Here is a 23,016-nt window from a genome sequence, read left to right on the forward strand (position 1 = left end):
TGAGACTCCATTTTTGTCACTGGTCTCTACCCTGGGCACACGGCTCTGCTCAAGCAGAACCAAGAGGCAGATGATTAACTGAACCCAATATGTGGTGCCAGTGAATGCCCCAGAGCTGCTAAGTCAGACACCACGTAATCCTAGCATTAGCCTGCAACACAGTGCTCTCTTCCACCTGCAATAGCTCTCTAAACGCATGCCCAGTGCAAGTTGCACCAACCATAGCATTCCTTGCATGCATATTGCTGGTGTGCAATTCCCCAAGTTCATTCTCAAAACACTGTGGTAGCGAGTGTGAGTGCAAAGCTGAGTTCTGTACCTGATGCTGTGCAAGCAATCATGCATTTGCTGTACAGAGCACATAAATGTATGTGCACTTGTATCACATCTAAGTCCCAGAGTCCTGTGAGCACAGGTCTCACAGAGATATCTTGCATTTCCTGGGACTTGATTCCTGATCTGTAACGTAGCAGAGTGTGTGTGTGCATTTTTCTCCTTGCAGAAATGACTGATAAAAACAAGAAAAAATTTTTTTTTGTCTTTTTTTTCTTTTTTTCTTCTTTTTCTTCTACAGCTGTTGTCCATCTATATCTGGCTTCATTACCTTGGTCCTTTCCAAAGTCATGGAGAGAAAAGAACCTTTCCAGAGTGCTTTCACATACCTGCAATTTGAGCTGGGAGTTGCCATCTCTCTCCACTGACTGCAAAGAAATCTTAGGGAACCAAACCTCTTCCCATAACTTAGCATGATGACGAATCCTTTCTCCACCCTTCATCACTTGGAGATGAACAATAAGCAACGTTCTGCTTGCCTAATTTTACTCATGAAGCTCGAGAGGGGCAAAAATTTGCCAGGATGAGTGAAAATGAGAAGGATTTTTTTTTTTTTAAAGTGTTTAAAATTCAGAATGGATTTACTGTACACTTTACAGTTTAAATTATTGTGGACAAGTTCAATGCATCACCATATGCATGCAGCTGCTGGCAAGCACAGGCACTCCTTGCCTTTTAGTGCCCAAGTAAAAGATAAAGCCCCACAAAGGTTGTCTGTTCACAACACAGTTTTCATGCTTTGAGCTGTATCAGTGGCTCTGCTGGAATGGGACTTTACTAAATTAAGTGGCTTTTTTCTGTTCTGTACAGCAATCCAGAAGCAAAGAGACATGTTTTTTCGAGGAAGCAACGAGGGAATTCTTGATTTGTACTTGCTATTTGCTCTGCCTCCTTCCTGTCTTCCTAGACTGCTGTTCATCAACTTTCCCACTAAAAAAAAGGAAAAAAAAAAAAAAAACATAAGTGAGGGGAACCACTGCATGGGACAGAAACCCCATATTTCTGGCACATTTCAGAAGAAAGGAAAAAACCTCTTTAAAAATATAACAAACCTTAAAACATGATATCTAGCTAAGTTAACTATTGCTATTGTTGGGGAAAGGCCCAGCCTGACACCTTCAAAAATGTTGAAGTCGAAAAGCTTCCAAATATCTTCTAAAGTAATTTTTTTGGCATATTGAAGGATTAAAAAAGGGAGACAGGGCAGAAGGAGCAAAAGAGAGGCTTTCTCTGTGAGGGAGTCCACTTTTGTTGATCCCAAGCCAAATGAAGGCCTCACAAAGAAGAGAGCCATCAACCAGTGGCAGTAGTGCCTTTGTTCTGCCATACGACTATTACATGTCTTGTGGCATTGCAATGTGAAAATAAGAGACTAAATAAAGCAGATCTCTGAGAGAAGAGAGTTGCCAACAAGGGATTATCTCCAGCAAAGAGGAAGGTTTAGCACAGCAGAAGGAACGACCACCTTAATGGCTTCAGAAAACCAAACAGCCCTCTTTCTCAAATAAGCCCTTTGCCAAACCATCTCGTATTTTTACCACCTTGCATTCATTTGGGTGGCAGTTATGCTGCTGTGAGAAATAAAAAAACAAACCAACAAAATCCCAGATGTGAAAGAGGTATACAGTTTTCCTATCAGCAAGTACAAAAGAAGGCTTTCATATAAATTGGAGACTAGTTCCAGGCTTGAGAAGAGAAAATTTGCTTTATCACTCCATATTCTCAGTAGATTTCAAGGGAAACTGAAATGAAAAGTGTTTCTCCTCATATCCGTACTGCTGATCCAGAAAATTTGAGACAATGTGTATGCAGGAGTTACTTTACTCAAAGGCCAGACTAATTAAAAAACCTCATTATGTTCAGCAAAAATAAAGCAGCATGAGCAGGAATTTGTCACTTTGCAGGCACCATCCTGGATTTCCTCCTGCAAAGCAAAATCCTGCCTGTAGCTGTATCCAAAGCTTTTCTTGTCTCAGGTTAGAGAGGAGGTAACATGGTCCTGGTTTCTGCTTTTTGCCATTGCAGGGTGAAGCCTTGGCCTAACGAAAGGCTGGTTTTTACTTCTTAGAGTATTTCTTTTTAAAGTCCTAATTTATACCCTTGTGAATATTGCTAGTTATGAAAGTTATAGCATGAGATTTTTCAAAAAGTCCAGAGTCAGACTGTTAGAACTGCTAAGTCCCACTGATTTGACTTGAGTTTCCTGAAAGTCCATCCCTGTGTAGTTGCAGAGGATATGCTATACCTAAAGATGTGCTTTCCAAGGGCATGAAGGGCATGCCGATGTGGTGGGGCTGCGAGCAGCATCGCCATGTGGGAGTGACCCTATTGTGCTCTGGGAGACAAGGCTTGTTAGCTGGGATGCAACATCCAACCCTCAGGATAAAAGTTAGCATCTTCTCCTTGATGGACATTGTCACGGTGATGTACCATCCAACAGAGAACCAATTCAAAGATCTCAAAGTGTTGTGCTTCAATGCATACAAATTCCTGGGTGCCTTGTTAAATCTCCCCACTCCCTTGACATTGTGTACCTTTCCCACTAACCACTGCTCTGTGCTGCAGGAGGTACTAATGGTGTTGGCTTAGTTCCTGAGCTTGGCCTGCTTTGGAGGAATTGAAATCTGTGAACAGTTCGTGTTTCCACATGGCTTAGGTTACCTGGGTGTAGGACATAAGCTCGGTAGCTCCTGACTGAAGCTTTTCAACTTTCACACATAGAAGTGGGGATTTCCTTTTCAGAGAAGGAAATCCAAGATGGTGGCATTTATATGTGGTGAATGGAGTGAATAAGGGGAAAAAATGGCTTGAAGAAATACTAGGAGGAATTTCAACTAAATAGCAACTTCACGGTCTGTATTGTAATAATTCTCAGGTCCTGGAACCACTTCAGCCTATATTTTATAACGTACCTAAGACGTGCCCTTATTGCACTGTAACACCTGCCATATTGTAAGTTATTTCTGACTTCTCATACTCTTTTTGGCAGCTGTGGAGTTTACTTTAGAAGTTACTACGTGTGCAAGGTCAGCAGCTTTTCTGCAGGATTTACTTACTGCCACGTGCTAAGGGGTTAAGAAGGCATGGAGGACTCAAAGGCAGTCCAGACTGTGCTTCCAGAATGGTGCAAATAAGGGATTACCAGAGCAGGCAGTGCAGTTACTGTCTTGTGAGAGTCGTAGTACTTCCTTAGTCAAATAGTGACTGCTCTTTGCCACCAAGAGGTTGGTGGAATCGGAAACATATGGGTTGTTATTTTCTCGGCATTGATCTGGTCCAGCACTGACACAAGTGAATGGGAATGTTTCTTTTGTCTTCATAAGGAATTGGATCGGGCTGTAAAAGTGCTGAAGACTTTGTTGTCCATAATATATTAAATTTTAATTCATGTAAGTATGTTTCCAAGATGTCACTTACAAACATGTTTTACTCGCACAGTCCATATCTGCACTGGATCTGTCTGATTCTGTACTGATTCCTTAGTCTAGCTGTTAAATTAAAAGAAAGAAGAATAGGTTTTGTTCTAGAATAGACTTTGTCCTTCTGCCAGGCAATAGGTGCTTACAAGATTTGCAGAAAGTTTCTCATGCATGTGGATATTCATTTTCATATTATTTTCCATTTCTAGGAAAAAATTCTTGCACCTTTTATTAATCATCTGTGAGTATTGATTCATGGTACATTTTAGATGGAATATTTATGTCAGACGTATTTCCTTCAAATGAGGGTCTTTGTTCCTCAGGCATATTGGCAACTTTGTTCTGGTACCACTTACTCTACTCCTTGAGGTAGACTTTATAGTTTCTTTCATGTTTCACTATCGTGTCTGTTTCTTGAATGTATACAAGAACATCAAAACCAAAAAGCATCCATACTGGGTCAGACTGAAAGTCTATCCAGTTGTTGTCCAGTTTCTGAGTGTGGCCAAAACCACATACCTGGAGTTAAGCGTATTAGGTGAAACCTATATGGTAATTCCCGGTAATACATCCCAGCTCCAAACCCTCATCGCTCAATGGCTTCATAAGCCAAAAGTGTCTTCTGTGGACGCAGTAAATGTACACTGTTTACAACAAAGTCTTTCAAAGTTTATCATTAAAACCAACACAATCTCAAGTGCTGTGCTATAAGGAGAGGAAATACTCTTCCATGGATCTGGACCAGGCACAGGAATGGCAGAAGTGTCTCAGTAACCTACTTCCAATTTGGCTTGAAACAGTGGTAGGAAAAGAAACAGCCATTTCCAAATCCAAGCCATATTTGGCATCTACCACCAAATGTGCCCACAGATGATAGCTACACCCATCTTTTGGAAACCAAAATGAAACATTCTGCTCACTTCATGAAGACATTAAGGATTTAGGGTCAGAGGCATGAGGTGGATTCTGATGGCTGATAAAAGTGAAGAGTTTCAAAGCCTTTTGTTGAAACTGGAACTCTTTTTTTTTTTTTTTTTAAATCAATTTATTCTTTTCTGATTAAAATTTGTTCTAAATATTTTACATTAAAAACCAACAACTAAACTTGCTAGGAAAAAAATCTGTAAATATCTAAACTTGCATTGTCACAACAACAATGATCTGTTACCACATGCCAAAGGAAGACAACAACAATCAGGAGGAATTACAAATCTGCAGGGGATAGAAAAAGTTATTTCAGAAAAGAACAAAATTGAATAGATGCCTGTATCATCATAGTTCAAAATGGCAAGGAAATTAATGAGCTGGTTAGTAGCATACAGAAAGCAGTAAAGAACAGATAGCTGGAAATAAACAATGTACTAAACCAAAACATATTGCATTGTCACATACGGAAGAATGTGGACAGACAAAAGGTATTCGGCTGCATGAACCCCCAGATGGATCCAGATGCACATGGAGAAGAAGGGCAGATGACTGGCAAAGCCTCAGTAGAGGATGCCATGCTCATTTCCATCATTACCTGACTTTGCCCTGATTAACTTTCAAGGACAAAAATAACACTTGCAGATTTTCTCCAAAAGCTGTAAGTATCCACTGCAGTTTGTGAAGAGCTGCATTATTTATTTTTTTAGGTGACTAGGAGAAGATACTCACGAAGGTGACCGCAAACCCTACAATGTCTGGATTGTTTTACCAGTTTTCATATAACTTGCTGAAGAACAAAATTGTTATGCATTCATAGAAGGAGGCATTGCTGCGAGTATTTATTCAATTTTTGAGTTCTTTGGCGTCTTTAGCTGTCATTGGTTGGGTTGGTTGGCTTAAGTTCAAAAATAGGACACTTCACCTTACCGAATTTATAATTAGATTTCTTCAGGAGGATCAGCAAAGGGCCCCCCTAAACTTAGGCACCTAGTGGCATTTGAATTGCCTGCAAGTATCCCTTCAGCTTTCAGCTTCTGCTAAAGATGGACACAGGTGTCCCCAGGAACCCATGTCAGATCCGCCAGCCCCATCAGGCTGTCTTGGGTACCACAGAGCATCGTAAATAACACTACCCATCTACTTTTACTATATTTGCATCTACTAGACATCTTCCAACCCAAACCATTCTATGATTCTATGATGATTTAATTAATCGAACTAATCTCTCAGTGACAAACTATGGATGAGATAAATCACTGCCAAGGCTTCCCCAGCAGCACTAGGATCTTTACCAAGAACAGTGGGAGCTTGACCCTCCTCTTGCCCACACATGCCAGCACATAGATGAATCCATGTGGAAGCTTTGATCTCAGACAGAAACCACTCCTCAGAGTACAGAGCACATGGAATCATAGAATCATTAAGGTTGGAAAAGACCTTCAAGATCATCTGGTCCAAGTCTATGCCCTTGATAACCTGTTAGGTTAAAAATTACTTTTATCACTGCAGCATTGTAAAGTTTTACATGTAATGCTGTGATTATCAGAAGCTTGATAACTTCAGAAGACAAAGCTGAATTGCTGAGGCTATTCATTGATTAGATAAAGTCAGATTTCATTATTACCTTTCCTCATTAATGCCTTTTGGAAAGGAAGAGACTTTTTTTTTTTTTTTTTGGTGAGTTTCTGTTTATTGAACTCAGGGGAAATCAATAGTATCAAATTGTAATTCTTAATAGAATGAACTTAGAATGAACTTACATTTTTATCTTTTTTGTTGTTGTTTTTTATTTTATATCTCCTTTACTGCTCCGAATGTAAGAAAGTGATATTATTATTGTCTGGAGCCAATTATAATGGGCATTTTTTTCTCCCTTAAAACTCTCAGTATAGGCTTACCGCTGTCTTTGCTCAAGTCAATGAAAAACTACTTCTCACTGAAATGGGAGCAGAGTCATGCCGAAAAATAGCCTTGAAATCCCACTGAAGGTGGGCAGAGACCGTACCATTTCCTAACACACTTTAATGCAAACATATGTTGGACTTTCAATTAATAATGATCACCAGAGACCAAAAGCAGGGTGGACAATTACAAAGGAAGATTTTCTGGAATATTTTGATTGTATTCAGCCTGTTGACAGCAAAGAACTAAATAGGATCCTTTAGTTTGTATGATTGTGAGATTTCTCTGTATTTACCTTCTCTCTCTTTCAAATCATTGCTTTATACTATACAGTATCCATGTTCTTGGTTGTCTGTCTGCCAGCTGAAGTGATATAGTTCTGCTTTGCATTGCATCTTCTGTTTGGCAAACTATCTTTTGCAAGAAATGCAGTATGCTGTTTACATGTTGCTTTTTTTACAGTGGGGTTGTTGTAAGGCCAGCTGGCCACCATGTGCATGGTCACTGACCATGGGGAAAAATCAAGGCTGAAGAGATCTTCATCTTTGCAAGACCCACCATTTCTGAGTTGAACTCCCAGTTGCAAATCTTGCAAATTGATAGCCGGTGCTTTAGTGAGAGCCAGGTTTCTCCAGCAGTAATTTATCAGGCAAGCTGGAGTCTGGCCACTTGTACCTGGCTGAAGTGTATGAAGGAAGGGGAAAGAATGAATCCTTGATCTTACTGACACCTGTTTCATTCAGTGGGAAAGACTGTGTGCCTTTTATGTTTTCTTCTTTTTAAGGAGCTAATCAGCGTCTTGAGGAAGACAGCTCTGATTTTGACACTTGTCCATCCTCCCAGCTGACAAAAGGATAGATACCAATGGTGCCTGGGTAATTTAGTGCAAGTGTAATAACCCAACTGATGTAACTTTGCAAGGATTGACAGGCAAAGGAAAAAGTCATCTAATTCACTGAACTTCTCTTTTTTCTCACACTGTGGAAAAAAGGCAGTGAGTCTGTCACACAGATTATAATAGTGGCCAGAGCTTACCTATTAACCACTTTGCTAGCCAGATCATCAAAGATTAGAGTTCTGCAGTAAGCCCTATACTCTGTAAGAAAGTTGTGGAGGAATTCATAGAATATTTTTTATCCACCCCTAAAAGCTAGAGTTTAATAATCTGCTCTTGAATGTTTTCCATAACTTTCCTGATGACAAGTTTACAGATGTGAGAAAATCTTTGGCACAACCATGTCCCTTCCCTTTGGATGCTCAGCGGGGCTTGCCCAAAGCTGCAGTGTCAGATATCTTAAAATCCAGTGTCATGTTTCACAAAATTGTGAAATAGATTAATTTGGAAAGGGTATCTGAAGGTCATCTAATCCTACCCCCCTGCTCAAGCAGGGACAGCCAAAGCAGGTTGCTTAGGACCACATCCAGTGAGGTTTTAAAGATCTCCAAAGAGGAAGACTCCACAACCTCTCCATGCAACCTCTCTATGTCACCTCTGTAGTAAAGATATGTTTTTCAGAAGGAACCTCCTATACTTCAACATGCACACACATTCTTCTCTCACTGGACACCACTTGGAAGGTTCTGGGGAGGCCAGAACTGGGCCCAGCACTCCAGATGTGTCTCACCAGTATTGAGTAGGGAGGAGGCATCTCCTCCCTTGAAGTGCTGCTAAGACTCCTGCTTGCAACCCAGGAAGCCGTTGGCTTTCTTTGCTGCAAGGATGGCTTGGGGTCAGGAGTACGTCATGGCAGGATCAAGGGCAGGATCAAGAGGCTCCTTTCTGGCTTTGTCTTCGTTGCTTTTGTGAATAGTTTTTTGGTGTCCTGAAAAGGGATGAGGTAGGCAATGAGAGTAAGAAAAACATCAGAGGAAAAGGATATGAAAGGCATTAAAAATACAAACTTCCACAGCAGGCTTGTGAAGATCAGTAAATAAATTAGGAAACACTGTAGGATGCATGGTCATGACTTTACAGTAATAATAATAAGCTGAAGAGTCCAAACAAGACTCTAGATGGTATATTCAGGAAACGCATCCTTTTTCTTGCATATTTGGGGAATTTTATACTTGTGCTTGTGTAGTTTCTTTGGACAATCATGAGATTTGATGTGGTAAATCTGAGAGAAAAAATTCTTCAGTAGGAAATATGATAAACAAAAATAATGGGAATCTTTCAGTGGGTAGTAGCATTTAAGAAGTATTTATACTTTTTAATTACTTAGCCAGCATATTTATTAATGAAGAATTTTGAGCAGTACTGTGGAAAGAAGTTTTAGACCTGTCAGAACAGCAAATGTTTGGCATAATTTATTCAGCCTACGTATTAATTTCTCAGCAGCTGCTAAGACAAGGATATCCACAGGATATCTAGACAATGTGAAAGCAGTAAATCTAGGATCAAATGACAAATGGAGCCCCAATTAGAAGACTTTGAACTGAGAAAAGAAGCTTCTTGCAGGATAGTGCTGATGGCATCCCACTGTCTTATAGCACGTATTCCTATACGAACAATTGCTGAAATTTAGGAGGGTGAAATAGGAGTCACAGAGCAAAGAGAACTTCAGTGCAGTGAAGTCCTGCACAGCAGATCATGGTTTGGGAGCACCATGTGCCTCCCAAATAAAACCCCAAATCCTGGTCAACCTGAGTAGCCACAATCTACTGGCATTTGTGAGACTGGAACAAGCTGGATTTTTTTCAGGGAAAGAAATTTTCACTGGGCAAATATTAAACTGATGTTTTATGGGAATGTACCAATTCCAATGAGAATGATTTTTCTGTTCCAGGGTAGAATTTGACCTGAATATGAAAGAGAGATTACAGGACCAAGCAAATAATAATTTAGTACTAAATCTTTCCTGTGGACCGTGGGAGACACTTACCTCCCAAGCCCTGTTCCAAAGTCCTCTGGCACTGAGAGAAATACTTTAACAGGAATTATGGGGAGACTGTCCCAGTTTTGTAAATGAGGGAAGGTTCATTAAACCAGAAAAGTCAAAACTGGATTACTGACTCATGGGCTAAAACATTGTCTTAGTTGTAAAAGCAGCTGGAAATAGAAGGATTTGCTCCTCAGTTTTTCTTGTCCTAGCCCAGCTGGTGGTTGGATGGAGGTCTCCATCCTTTATCTGTCTTGGTACATTTTTTTTGGGGCTCCTCTGTAACCTACTATAACCTTCATACGCATAGGTTTGAAGTCCATGAACAGCATTAAAAATGGTAAAAAATGAAGGGGAAAATATTAACACATTCTCTATCTATCTTATTTGGGCTCTCTCCTTGCCAACTTTCCATTAAATTGATAATTTTTGAATTTGAAAGGAAGAATTATGATTTTAAAGAGCACGTTTCCATGCAAGTTGCTTTCTTTATTTATTGAAAAAGATAGCTGCAGATTTAGTACCTAGAAACTGGGCAACAAGAATGAACCGGAGAGTAAGGCCAATGTGCAGCACCCAGGCTGTCACGGTTTAACTCACCTGGAATTTGTTGTACCGTGACAATATGCTGAGACCACAGCAGAGGTGCCCATTTTCAGAAATAGCTAGTTACAGGAAGGAAGAAGAGATATCCCTGTTTTCCCCCCCCTCTAAGAATCTATGGAGAATGCAGTTTGTACTGCCTTTGGATTCTCATTCCTCTGTGGATCAATAAATTAGGTAACACATCAATACCAGAGAGTAAATGAATCTCAGCAAAAGAGAGCTCCCTGCTGTGGGTTTTCTCTCTTGGCATGAGGAGCGTTTGATCTAGGTGTGCCGTCATAAAAGATAAGAGCTACTTCATCATCTTTGGGGAGTGTGATTTACTAACTAAAACTGACGGCGTACCTGTTCTACAGCCTGTATCTGAAAAGGTAGGCTTTTATTCATTTATTCCTTCATTAAAGTGCTCGCTTTTGGGGGAAGAACAGCAAACAGAGAAGAAAATATGCAGAGGGTTTTTAGGGGCTGCCCATTGAGCAGCTGCTATGCAACAGGCAGAAGTCAGAAGAAGGTGCAGCATTACCCCCTGAAAGCCCGCTCTGTGCGTGCAGTGTTTGCCAGGGCCAGACGCTGCTAAATCAATGCCGGATGCGGGATTTGGGAACTGATTGACACTCCTCATGCCTCATCAAACGTCCCCCTGTGCACAGCCTCCAGAAAGAGCCGCGGGGCTCTGCTGCCGTCCACGGAGCAGTCTGTGGACAGTCTGGCAAATCCCTGCTTCAGGGCCCAGGTTTTCCCGTGCGTGGATGTGGTTTTGTCTCCTACAACACTTCTGCTTGGTGTATCTGGAGCTGCTTTTTATTGCCGTTTTATTTGCTGGGGATAAATGCCCTGTGCTCCAGGGCAATCCTGGCTTTGATCGGCTTGGGCGCTGCCGCAAGAGGGAGCGCAGCCGCAGGCAGGGCCGGGCAGCTCACTGGAAAGAGCATCCCTTGACACACAGAGCAGCTCAGGCAAGGCACTCGGCATGTTTATCAACAAGCAGAGCTATTGGAGATGAAGAAGCAGTGTTTTTACAGAGGGAAATGAGTCCTTCCCCTATTCACTGAGTCAAGGGTGAGGTAGGGGTGGGTTAAGCCCACAGCCCCTTCCAGAAGGATAATTTTCCATGTTACATCTGCCTGGAGCCTGCTGGCATACCAGCGTACGTAACACATTCAACAGTTCTGGTAAACCTTTTATAAATCAGATAATTAGAGATGTAGCTGACTGTAGCATCTTGAAGGAGGCTCAGCGCTGGGCAGTGACTTCTATTTACAGTCCGGCAGTTAAACGTATTATACTGCATAAACCTCAAAATGGCTTGATTATAAAATGTGTTTTGGAAATTCCATGTGCCTTCCCCACAGAGTGCTAAACCTGGTGAAAAATGGGTAGCATCAATAAACACCAAACCTTGTACCAATAAATGTGTTCCCTTCATTACTCAAAGAGCCCGGAGCTATGGAGGTATAAAAGGCCCCATTCTCCCCTACAGGGGAATAACACATGTAGGGTAGAGGAAACTCAATGAATTTCAGCATGCAGTTTCCTGCTCATTTCTGCATGGGAGGGGGATGGGGAAGGACTTAGGGCTTGCTTTCTCCATAGGACAAAAACAATAATAATAACAAAAAAAATAGCTGCCTGCCTAATTTACAGACACTGGGAAACCCAGAGTCAGAAACATCTTTTCTTGTTAACTTTCCTACAGACACTGCTCTTGCAGCTGTCCTCAGATACCCCTCATCAGTGGTTTCCTCTGCTGCATATTTTAAAAAGCCCTGCAGAAAAGTTGTGCAGCCCAGCCCCATCCTTTGCACTGGAGGGGTGGGAGCTGTGTGCCCATGCAGCACTCCAGGCACCCTGGCAGACCTTTGCAGTGGCACAGGGCTTGCACATGAACTGCATAAAGCCTTTGAGTTCCTGCAGCCCTGGCAGACGGGGAGATCAGCTGTGTTTTGGGATCGATTCAAATTGCATTGTCACCGTGGAATTCTGCAGGATGGTTATAAAGCTACCTATGGTACACATAGAGACAGAAAATGTGTAATTTCTGTTAAGCTTTTAAACAAACCCTCTTGTCTGACGCAGCTGAAGTGCAGGAGCATTTAAGGAATCACATCAGCACTACAGCAGCTACCTTCGTTAACCCAGGAGCTGAACTGCCCCAGACCCAGATCTGTGAGTGTGAAGTCGTCTGATGGCAGGCAAGTGCTGGCCCTGTGGGGGACACAGAACAGACTTTGACAAGCTGGTCCACTGTTTTCCATCCTGGTTGGGGTCTTTTCCACCTTCCTCTTGCACTCTGCAAAGCTGGATTCCAGTCAGACCAGGGTAAAACTGGGGTATATTGCAGCGGCTGAGTTCTCAAAACTTCATTTTTTTTGGAGCCAGATTTCTTCCTTTGGCTGGCCCAGATCTTAGTTTGAGTCTAAACTTTTCCCAGACCTTGAACTAGATCCAGAGATGGCCCTGTAGACTGTCTATGCATGTGTGTGTGTATGCTTTTAGGTACCTGCAGAGTTCTGATGACATGAGTCCTTTTAGAGGATTATTCCCATTGCGTCAAGTGACTTTTTTCCCTGATTCATAACTTGAGTAAAGATTCTCCCATGCAGCTTTATCCCTGGAAAAACCTGTTGGATTTTAGTTCCACTCTTTGCAGCTGCATGGCAGGGGAGACCTTGAGGAGCTTCCTCCAGGGCTGGAAAAGAAGCTCTGGCAGGAGGGAAGAGCACCCGGCAGGGATTCACACCCCCAGGGCTCGCCGCCTGCTGGAGTTTTTCTCATTACGGCTGCTGAATTTTCTCAGTGAGTTTGTTTTCAAATGAGCTTTCCCTTTCTCACCGTACTTTCCCAAGCAGGATGGGCTGGCACAAGTGCCCCCCAGCACGCCCTTGCTGCACAGCCGCCCTGGAGGGGCCCGCAGCACGGCAGTGGTTGCAGATGCATTGCCCCTGTGTGGCAGATGAGAGAATAAACAACATATGGCAGAGGCTGAATGCCGCTCAAATGCCGCCACAATGAGCACAGGATAGGAGCCCCTGTAAAATAAAAGAGACTTTTTGCCCTAATCTGTTTTAAAGTGCCGTAAAATTGCATTTATTTCAGGCACATGTTTTCATTACGTTGTTCTCAGAGAACAAGTCGGTGCATCTGAGCGCAGACCCCATGCAGTGACTCGGATAATCAGAGGGATGCTTACCCTAAAAATTTAGCTGAGCTGCTGAATTTCACGAATCAGCTTTTCCTTTTGCAATCCAGGGGTTGCTTTCCCCATACCACGGTGGCAGCCTGTGGCTCCTAGTGGTAACTTGTGCTGGCTCCAGCCTCACAAGGGCCCTTGTTACCCTCAGGAAAGCTGCTTCTGCATCTAAATATCTGAAAAAGTTATAAGAATTTATTATTTTGGACTCCTAACCCACCCTGGCAGTGAAAGCAGGAGGCGGGTAGCGCGGTCTATTTGTTATTTGCCCAGTGCAGTAGACAGCTGTAACAGTTACAATAACTTTGATCTTTTGTTATCCCCACTCAGAGAAGCCCTCATTACCAAAACATCACCCCTGACCTTCTTTTATATTTTCAGCGTGCGTTTTATTAACTCCTTTTTCATATGGGACATGTGGTGTCTGCCGCTTGGTAGACAGGAGACGAAGTTTGCGCTTCTGATGCAAAGAACAGCAGCGAGGAATATGGCCCCTCGCCAGCAGTTTATGCAAAAAACATATTCTGGGGAGGGGTGAATTAAATCTCTGCATACAGAGCCAGGCTCTCTTTGGGCTCACAGCTGGGACAAACCTATTGCATTTAGGGGGATTCAGCCAGGGAAAGGGGGATGCATCTTTGTCTCTCCCCACGCATACACTTTACGTGGACATGATAAATCTCAATCAGTTGCCCGAGGAATTTGTTTTTGCAGCACCTCTTTACTTCCCAGGCTAAGAAACAAGGCATCCGGCCCTCCCCTGCTGGTAACACTGGAGGTTTTACGCGTATTATACGTTCTGTGAAACAGTATGCGGCAGTGAAAATTTACTAGATGTTGCAGAAAGAAACAAGGGAAAGCTAAAGCACAGCCTAGCAAAATAAAATAACTGCTGTTTGCATGTGCTTTTATTGATTTCTGACAGCCGTGTTATTTTCAGGCACAACAGAAGGGAAAATAATTTCTCTCTTTGAATGGATGAGTGATACAAACACACACACACACACAAGCTTTTAACTAGTCTTGTATATATATATATTTTTGTCCTGGTGTGTGCATGTGCAGAAGGGTGTCTACCTAATTGGCCTCGAGAGGGGATTAAACTAAATAAAATCACAGTCCACAGGGGGCCTCTAAATATGGCTTTTTAATTTGAAAATTTTTGTGGGTTACAGTGTAATTCAAGCTTTTCAAGCTTTATTAGTGCATAGCCGCTCGTGCAGCTTGCAGAGCTCCCATCTCAGCCAGCCCAAACAGCCTGCCGCTGCTGCGGCAGAAGGCCGAGCGCTCTCCTTGGCTGCGAGGCACGCTCCGCAACACAACAACCCCCCCGCCCCGTAAATAAAACACGTGCTAATAACAGCGACGGGAGGTGGCCGAAAGCAGCAAGGCGCATCCGGACAGCGATGCTGTTTGGAAGTGGTACTGAGCGGAGGTAATGACAGTCAGCAAGCATCCCTCTGCTCGGCCTGCGACAGAGGCGCGGGGAGCAGATACGAGTGGATACCAGCGATTTTGCATGTTCGCTTGTAATAAAAGTCAAAATATGCAGCTTGGTGTAACTAATTGCTGTGGAAGGAGAAAGAACCAATAGTGCTCGTTGCTGTGAAACTGTTAATGGAGAACTTATGGAGAGAAAGTCCAAGTTCTCTCGTCCAAATTGGAATGTGAAAGAAATCTGTTGGAAGGTGATGACAGAAATGAAGTAAAACAGTTGTTTCCTGATCCATGTGCCAGATGTGTCACATACTGTGATAAATAAGATCTGCATCTTACACTCCAGAAATTGGGGAATATTACAAGCGTTTATTATAGTGAGGTACAAAAAATGTACTTGAAATGCTTTGTTTCTCCTGGCACCAAGCAGTGAGAAGTTATTGCACAATGCCTGGAGCTGCTAATTCTTTTGTTTAGGTTCAATCCAACACAGCCTATTAAAAGCTTAAATTCAATTTTATTGTTAAGGTATTTATTAACTGATTATGAAAAGACATTAAAGGGCTCATAATTAAACTACTAAATTGTTCCTTACCTTGACGAATCCCCCCATTTTCCAAGACTGACTTCCCTAGTATAAAATATCAGGGTTTTAATTTAGAGAAGAATGCTGGTCACAGGCAAACCCTAGCTCTTGCTTCAGCTCCCGAGCCAGTCCCAGGCTGCCTTGCTGCTGTTCTTAAGCCCAGAATATCATGGCAGAAAGCCTAATGCATTGGTGGCATTTCTTGGGAAGACAGCTCTGCAGGTTTGTGGCATGTTGTCACACATTTGCAGAAATAGCTGCGTGTTGATGTTGGATAACCCAGGCTTGCTGCTCAGGAAAAAAAAAAGTCTCATTGACTTTTGGCCCAAGTGCTTTTAAAAATGTGTGTTATGAACAGCCTGCTAGCCCTGCTGAGATTGAAGGCACACGCTTCCAGGCGAAGCTGGCTCCCATAGTAGGATGTGGTTCCTGAAAACCTGCTGTATATATATATTCCCCCAAATCCAAAGCCCAGGGAGGCAGGGTGACCTGAGTGACTGGACCTCATGAACCAGCTCCGAGTAGAACCTTGAAGAGACTGCTGGCTCTCCGAGCCAGTGATTTTGTAGAGGCAATTGAGTGGTGCCTTCACCCAAGTGGCTATGTCTGGGTGGGGTGGATGGATGCAGGAGGCATCCAAGGGGGTTTGAGACTTTGGGGGGTTTTCTCCTTGGGATCTGCTCTGGTCATGAAAGGGGTCATCAGAAAGTACACATCTGATTACCACAGTTAAAAATCAAAGTTTGAAATCCTGGGTAAGAATCATTTACGTGAACCTCTGCAGTCCCAGGAACCTGGCGGTGAACAGCAATAACTTGAATGTCATCTGTGTTTTGAAAATAAACCCAATCTCATGGTCTCACCATGCCCATGATGATTCAAGGCAAGCCTTCTGCGATTTGCTTTTGGGACTTTCCCTAGACAGTACCAGTGTTCCCAGAACTGTCTTAGGGATGTGGGGCAGCTCACACTTCTCCTGCCTGGTGGTTCAGGTTGTCGACAGTCTCAGGGTATTGGCCCAGGCTGAATGCATCTGGCTGAAGGAACTGACCCTAAGCACCTCATGTGGGCTGAGGTGAACTGCACCTCTTGGTGAGGAAGGGAGCCTAGTGCCTAACCGCGTGTAGTTGAAGTTCCTCCTGGTTATCATCCATTGTATTTTCCAGGGTTACTTCAGAGAGATTGTTTTGAGATGCATTTCACAAAAACTCCGTGGCTTTGGGGAGGTGCCAGCACCCTGTCTTGGTGTGTAAGAGGTGTGGGTGAGTCCCAGCTGGGAGCAGCTCCCAAGTCTCCTTCCCTTCTGCTGGAAAATGCCCAGTTTACCCACACAGGTCCCCTTAGAGTGGCTTTTAACCTTTTCACCTAACCTGTAAGTTAGTCTGTCCCACCCTGAAAATGTGACATCATCTACAGTCTTCATCTGTATCGCATCAGCCTTTACTCAAATTTCAGAGGGAAATACCTCTCTGTTTTAAAGTTCTTGGAAACAACTTTAATGTTAGGCTATGTCTTCATGGCTGGAAGTGAGTTTGCGTACCCCGTGGTGGATATCTTGCTCTAAAATCCCAGTTTGGAACAGTACAGGTAGCTTTTACTTTGGGGTAGGTATTTCATTCCTCCTGGGACTTGCCTTCATTAGTCGTATAGATGTAAAAGCTCTCTTGCCCTCCCCTCCACTGACATATCTCATTGAGACATTGAATTTAGCAACCCCCTTTTATCCTTTTATCTTTTTTTTTTTTTTTAATTTATTATTATTATTATTTTGGCAGAGAAGCTGCAGCTGTGTTTATGGGAAATAAAGATATCTGATTTTATTTTATTTTATTTTATTTTATTTTATTTTATTTTATTTTATTTTATTTTATTTTATTTTATTTTATTTTATTTATTTTATTTTATTTCTACACACTAAGCTGCATACCCTCTGGTAACCTTATTTGTTATCCCATCGGAGGCTGGGGAAGAGTGGAAAGGCTGTGGTGTCTCAGCAGTGCAGCGTGAGCTGGCCCCTCTGAAATACAGAGGTATGGCTGCTCAGAGAGATTTTATTGAAGAAAGTGATACTGCTTTTGACAAAACCAGGCACAGCCTTGCAGTAAGGGCTAGTTAGGAGCCTCAGCAAACTGTTATTGTCATACAGAGCCATGTTTACCCTTAAGGGACACATTAGGGAAAACAATGGACAATGGGCCATACTGACAGTTTATGGGGGGAAATAAATGAAAGAAATAAAGCCTAGTATGCTTTTGTGAAACTGACATGAAGACAGCTGACAGAGGTCAGTATGTTACGGCTTTGCAAATGGTGAAAATATCAGTTGTCCTGGCTTGTCACAGAAAGTGCAAACACCTCCTGTGCACGCCAAGGATATATATAAAAAAAAGGTGATACTTGCTGCAGTGAATAGCCAGTGATGAATGTGGTGCATAACTCGTGATGCACTTCATCCAAGCCAGGGAGGGGATCCCCCTGGGACAGGGACTAGTTTTGTGATGCCTTTTTTATACTGTGTGGGATTTACTTCTCCTAAATTGTGACTCCAGAACCTAAGACCAAAAGTCCAGTCTAGCCACGTTCCTAACCTCATAGGCAGCTACATTCATGCTCCTTAGGTTAATGGATCCTGGAGCAATGAATTTTAGGGGCCAGAAGTAGCTGTTCTGGGACCCAGAGGCAGCTGGAGAAGAGCATCAGCTCCACCTGGGGCCAGGGCAAGTGGCTGAACCCAACCTGACGTGACTGTAGGTCCCTGCAGGAGCCTAGGAGCTGTGCACTCAACAGAGAGAGAGTGCCAAAGCTGGGAGGAATGGCTCTCTGCCTGTGGCTTTTCAATTTTGGCAATTATTTTAGAGGGAGTGAGACTCCCTGGGATAGGGACCAAAAACTGGAGCTAGATATCACACGAGTCCAAAGGACCAGGTGGACTGGATCCCTCCCAGTGTTACCAGTGGAACTCGATCCCAGTCAGGTTCCCTCAGCATCTGCGCAACGGGGGCATCTGTAACAGCTTGGGGTTATTTACACCACCGCAATTCTGAAAGATCACGCCGTGGGTTTCTTGGCCCAGCACAGTTAGGCATTACCAAAAATGTACATTCCTAACTCTGGTTAGATAACGGAAGTTTGCTATTTCAATCTGAATTCGCTGTGAAATCAAGATGACTTGCTTGGGTTTTAGGCTGTTCTTGTATCGCAGCTTCAAACTTACACAGGAGTCTGTTGCAGCTCATTCAGGCTGCCCCAACTTTTGGGCCATTTTCACCTCATCCAGGTAACCTGGGACGGCAAACTTTAAAGTCCAGAAAGCTCTCGAGATCTCCTCAGAGTCCTTCCCTCAGAGCTGCACATTATATGGCTGGATGGAGGTCCCAAAGGGAACGTGGTGCTGGCAGCACCCTCACGACCCCTGCTGAGGACTGTCAGTGAAGAAGGAGAAGCAGCTTCAAGGTCTGTGCTATGGATTGTATGCCTGGTTTTAGAAAAGAAAAGCTTGTTCCCTCCTTATAAACCCAGCCCTAAGTACTGTCAATGGGAGCTGGCAGCAGGAGGAGGGCAATATGTGGTGTAGGGGCAGTGTATGAAAGGTCTCCAGTGTCTGGAAGTGTCTCCAGTGCAAACCAGGCACTGCCAGCAGCTCGACTGAAGAAATGTCCGCCGGCAGGTCCCGTCTGTAGGTGTTACTGAGTGGCAGATAGCTGTGGAGGCAGAAAAACGTCAAAGTGTTAGAAAAGTCAATATTATTAAGACCTTGTTCCCCTTGCTTCCCTGTTCAGAGTAGTTTCTTGAGTATGACCAATTACATTCTTTTTTTATGACCAGTCACAAATGCAGTTTTTATGAGCTGGTTTGTTCAATGATTCAAATGTATAGACTTTATTTCAATCTCATTTGAGTTGGAGGAAAGCATACAAAGATTTTTGCTGGCTTAAATTAGTGGAATTGCCCCTTTGGCTGAATGACAAGGCCCTCGCCTTGCAGAGCAGAGCTCCAGCCCCGTCTCTGACTTTTGCCTGTAAATTAGTTTGTGAAGTGGTGTTTATTGCTACATTGGGAGGTTAAGACAGCCTAATTGTATGTTTGTACAGGAGAAAACATCACGCCAGAGCCTTGAGCAATTATTCTTTCCATGTCCTTTCACTGTTTAATCTTGACACTGTTCAGAGGGGAAAGGAGACAATTTGTCTTCACCCCGCAGCCAATTAGCAGTAAAAGTGCAGAATAGCTAATGCAATATCCGCTGGAGTGGCATCGTCCATTCATCAAGATAAGGGCCCTGAAATAGCAGGCATCTAGAACCCCTTCCTGGGAATTGTTCTGAGCGCAGCCAAGGACATCGCCGTGATTTATAGCCCGGCGCCGGCTTCCAACCTATGACAATGTTCAGCACCTCTCCTCCCAATTTTCGTCTCCAGTGGCCATCTTCTCTTTGTGGAGGAGTTGTTCTCCAGCAGATCAGTCTTTTTCACAGGCTGTTAACTCACTGAAATGTTTTGACTTTTCTTAATAGCTGAGGTGAATCATGGGGAATTGCCTTTCTTTCCCAAGTGCCAAATATGAGCCAGACAAGAGCAGTGTCTCTCTGAGTTGGCTAAAAGGTGTGGCACAGTAAAGGTAGCCCTTTGATATGACCCCCCTGTGTTAAAAGAAGAAATTTCTCTTTCTGACCATGTCTCATTTATGGAAGTGTCAAATCTCAGGTCTTGTTGCCCCATGTTTATGTGCAATACACCTACAGAGCCAGTCAGACCCGGTGTAAATGACTGATGACAGCAGAGCTTTGAGCAGTTCCACATGACCCGTATTTGGTTCTGGATGTCCAGGATACAGTTTCCTTGAAAGTGCCTGCAGGCAGGTTCTCTCTCTGTTTTTCTTGTCTGCAAAATACTTCTTTAATAAGTGCTGGATAAAATCCAGCCATCTTCCATCTTCATTGCATGGTCCTATGGCCAGTACAGATATTTTTTGCTGGATGCCTAACTGTATGCAGAAAGTACAAGCTCATGCTCAGTTTTTGTTTTGAATTGACAGACCAAAAGTCTACTGGGCACCTCTGCTAGAGTGATCTATTCCCGTATGTTTTAAAGATGTTAAATTCAGCCCCGGACTGTTGATGCATGCTACTTTGTTGCACCAGGACTAGGCACAACCCCTAATTTCTATAATAAACAGTACAGGAAAAAACTACCCAGAAATGGTTCTTAAATCCATAGTGTGCTTCTTTGTCATCCCAACTCAATAAAGTTTTCACTTAAAGATGCTGAGTTTTGATACAGAACAACTAGACATTTTCAAAAAGACTTTATTTGCTGGATGGAATAAAAGGGAGACGCCAAGAACATTTTAATCAAATGCTCATTACTGAGGGGATCCAAGAAAAAAAAAACACTGGCTCCCCAATCCCCTTCCAAGCCAACAGACCATTTTGAAGGCTTCAGCATCTATCTAGCTGTATATATATATACACACACACACAAGATGTTCTTACACTTCCAACAAAGGATAAGGAGGAGGAGGACTGGTGGTTAGCAAGATGGGAACAGGGCTGCATGTGAGACTGATCTGGGAAACATGTTAGACAATTCCAAAGCTTCAATTTTGACCTTTCTTCAGGAAAAAAAAAAAAAAGAAAAAAAAAAGTGCTTTATGTAAAAACCCTCAGATCTTTAGCTTCTCAGTGAAGCTGTCTTTTGCCAAGTAACACAGTCACTTACTTACATTCCATATGTCTCTGCCAGAGGGTATGTCCCAGGCCTGATGTGCTAGTAAAACAGGAGTGTAAATCTGGATGAGGTGCTCACGCCAAGCTCAGTGATGTGAGAGACAGGAGACAGGCTTAAAAAGCCTCACTGCCCTAAAACACACCTAGGAAGGCGGTCGTAGGGTCTGTGTTGTTTTGGAAGCCCTGCTTCTTCCTAGGTTCCCCAGGGGCAGGAGTGATAACATCATGATGACGTCACGCTCGCCCTGATCTCCCTAATGTTATTCACAGCAGCATCTGCCACAGGGAAGCATTTCTGTGAGAAAGGTGTCAAAAATATAACACTTTCCAACCCTCGTCAGAGAGGGGAGTTTCAAGCAGCAGAGCGCTGACGCCGCATCCCCCGGGGCGTGAACCACTTTTCTTCTAGGTGTCTGACTGTCAAACCTGGTGCTGAGCATGTTTTTCCTCTCTTTCGTTTACTTTATTGAGGACGGCATCAGTTACAGCTATTTAAAAAATATCTGAGCAGGTTATGATGGGAAAGGACAGAAGAAGTTCTTGCTGTGCAAATGCAAAGCTCAGATGGCTTTCCTTGCAAAGATGAAGATCCTTAGTGGTTTTAATTCCTGGGCTGTTTTGGGGAGGAGAGGCATCTTTGGTGTGAAAGAGCTAGCAGAATGGGCAGTCAGGCATTTTGGAGCAATAGCTGCAGCTCTGGCACTGATTCCCACTGAAACTTAGCTAAAAATTTCAAATTGGAGTCTCTGAAAGGTCGATAATAATAAGTAATAGGTCTGGATGGAAAACAAGAATTCTGTTTTGTGAAAAATGTTGCGGTTTCAAAATTTGTTTTCATTCCAGCGCAGAAAGAATATGAGATCTTTCTTCCTTTTGTTCCTTTTCAAGGGTCAAGGGAAAAAAAAAAACTAGGCAGATTAAAGAAAGCCTTTAGTCTAATAGATTAGGGCAATGCTTTGGATGAGGAACTTGACCTGGCATCTCCCCTCTACTACATGAGACTGGGATCTTGGCTGACCAAAGCTGGGTTCCCCACACAGAAATTTTATCCCAGAGCTCACTAATTTCTTGGATTTTTTTTTTAATATAATTTGTGTTTCTTAAAAAAATAATCTAATACTATAACTTCATTATTATTACTATTACTATTTAGAAGGAGGATTGGGACCTTTCTTGATCGTTTCTAATACACAGCAGCATGTAGTCTTTTATTACTTACAGCAAACGCCAGGTGCAGGGACAGTCCTTCGTCCCTTGGACACTCTCCAACTGCTCGCTGAAACTGGGTGAGTTACAGACCTGCCACACATCTGAATGTTTGGCCATTTCTGTATAAGGTTGTTTAAAATTCTGATTGCGTGTTTTGCTCTGTGACTTCAGGCAGATGTGTTTGAAAAAAAGATCTTAGCATCTCTGACTTCACCTCTGCCACCTCTGAAATGTTGCTGGTTATACTAGGGTGTCTTTTCCCAGCTGGTGGGAATGTTGTAAAGTTTCATTCATATCTGCACACCTCATGGAATATGACAGCCTCAAGTGCAGGTATGAACACCTCACGTATGGACAAGTGGGAGCCTTACCCAAAGGTGCTATGTATCAGCAACAGCACTGCAGGCTTATCTACACTGAAGCAACCAAACAAAGGTTTGGTCAACAGGCTGGCTAATGGCTGTTCTTGTTTTTGGCCATGGCACAACAACATGAGATCATTTATAAATAATCAATTTTTGTTTACCCAAGTGTTTTATGTACAAGCTTTGGAGGGTTCTCCTAGGCATAGTGAGCCAACATGAATTACAGTGGGGATGAGGTGCAGCTGTAGCTACTACTCTACTTGAAATAGCCAATAGCCAGTGCTATTCGTGGTGCTACAGGAGATAAGATTGCATTTGCAGGGAATTCACACAAGAAACAGACTTCCCCACAGAGCACTGCAGACATTAGGCCTACAGGTGCAGCCTGTGAACTTGTAAAGTCTTTTCAAAATTCAGATGGGATTTCCAGAGCAAAAT

General features: G+C 43.0%; 1 protein-coding gene across 1 annotated transcript in view; it reads left to right on the top strand.

The window, feature by feature from the left end:
• LOC308193089 (uncharacterized protein) overlaps positions 1-23,016 on the top strand; it is a 75,427-nt gene that overhangs the window by 46,737 nt on the left and 5,674 nt on the right. The gene's annotated exons all lie outside the window — the stretch shown is intronic.

This window comes from Anser brachyrhynchus (genome assembly GCF_964034855.1).
Source record: "Anser brachyrhynchus genome assembly, chromosome: 3".
Taxonomy (NCBI): Eukaryota; Metazoa; Chordata; class Aves; order Anseriformes; family Anatidae; genus Anser; species Anser brachyrhynchus.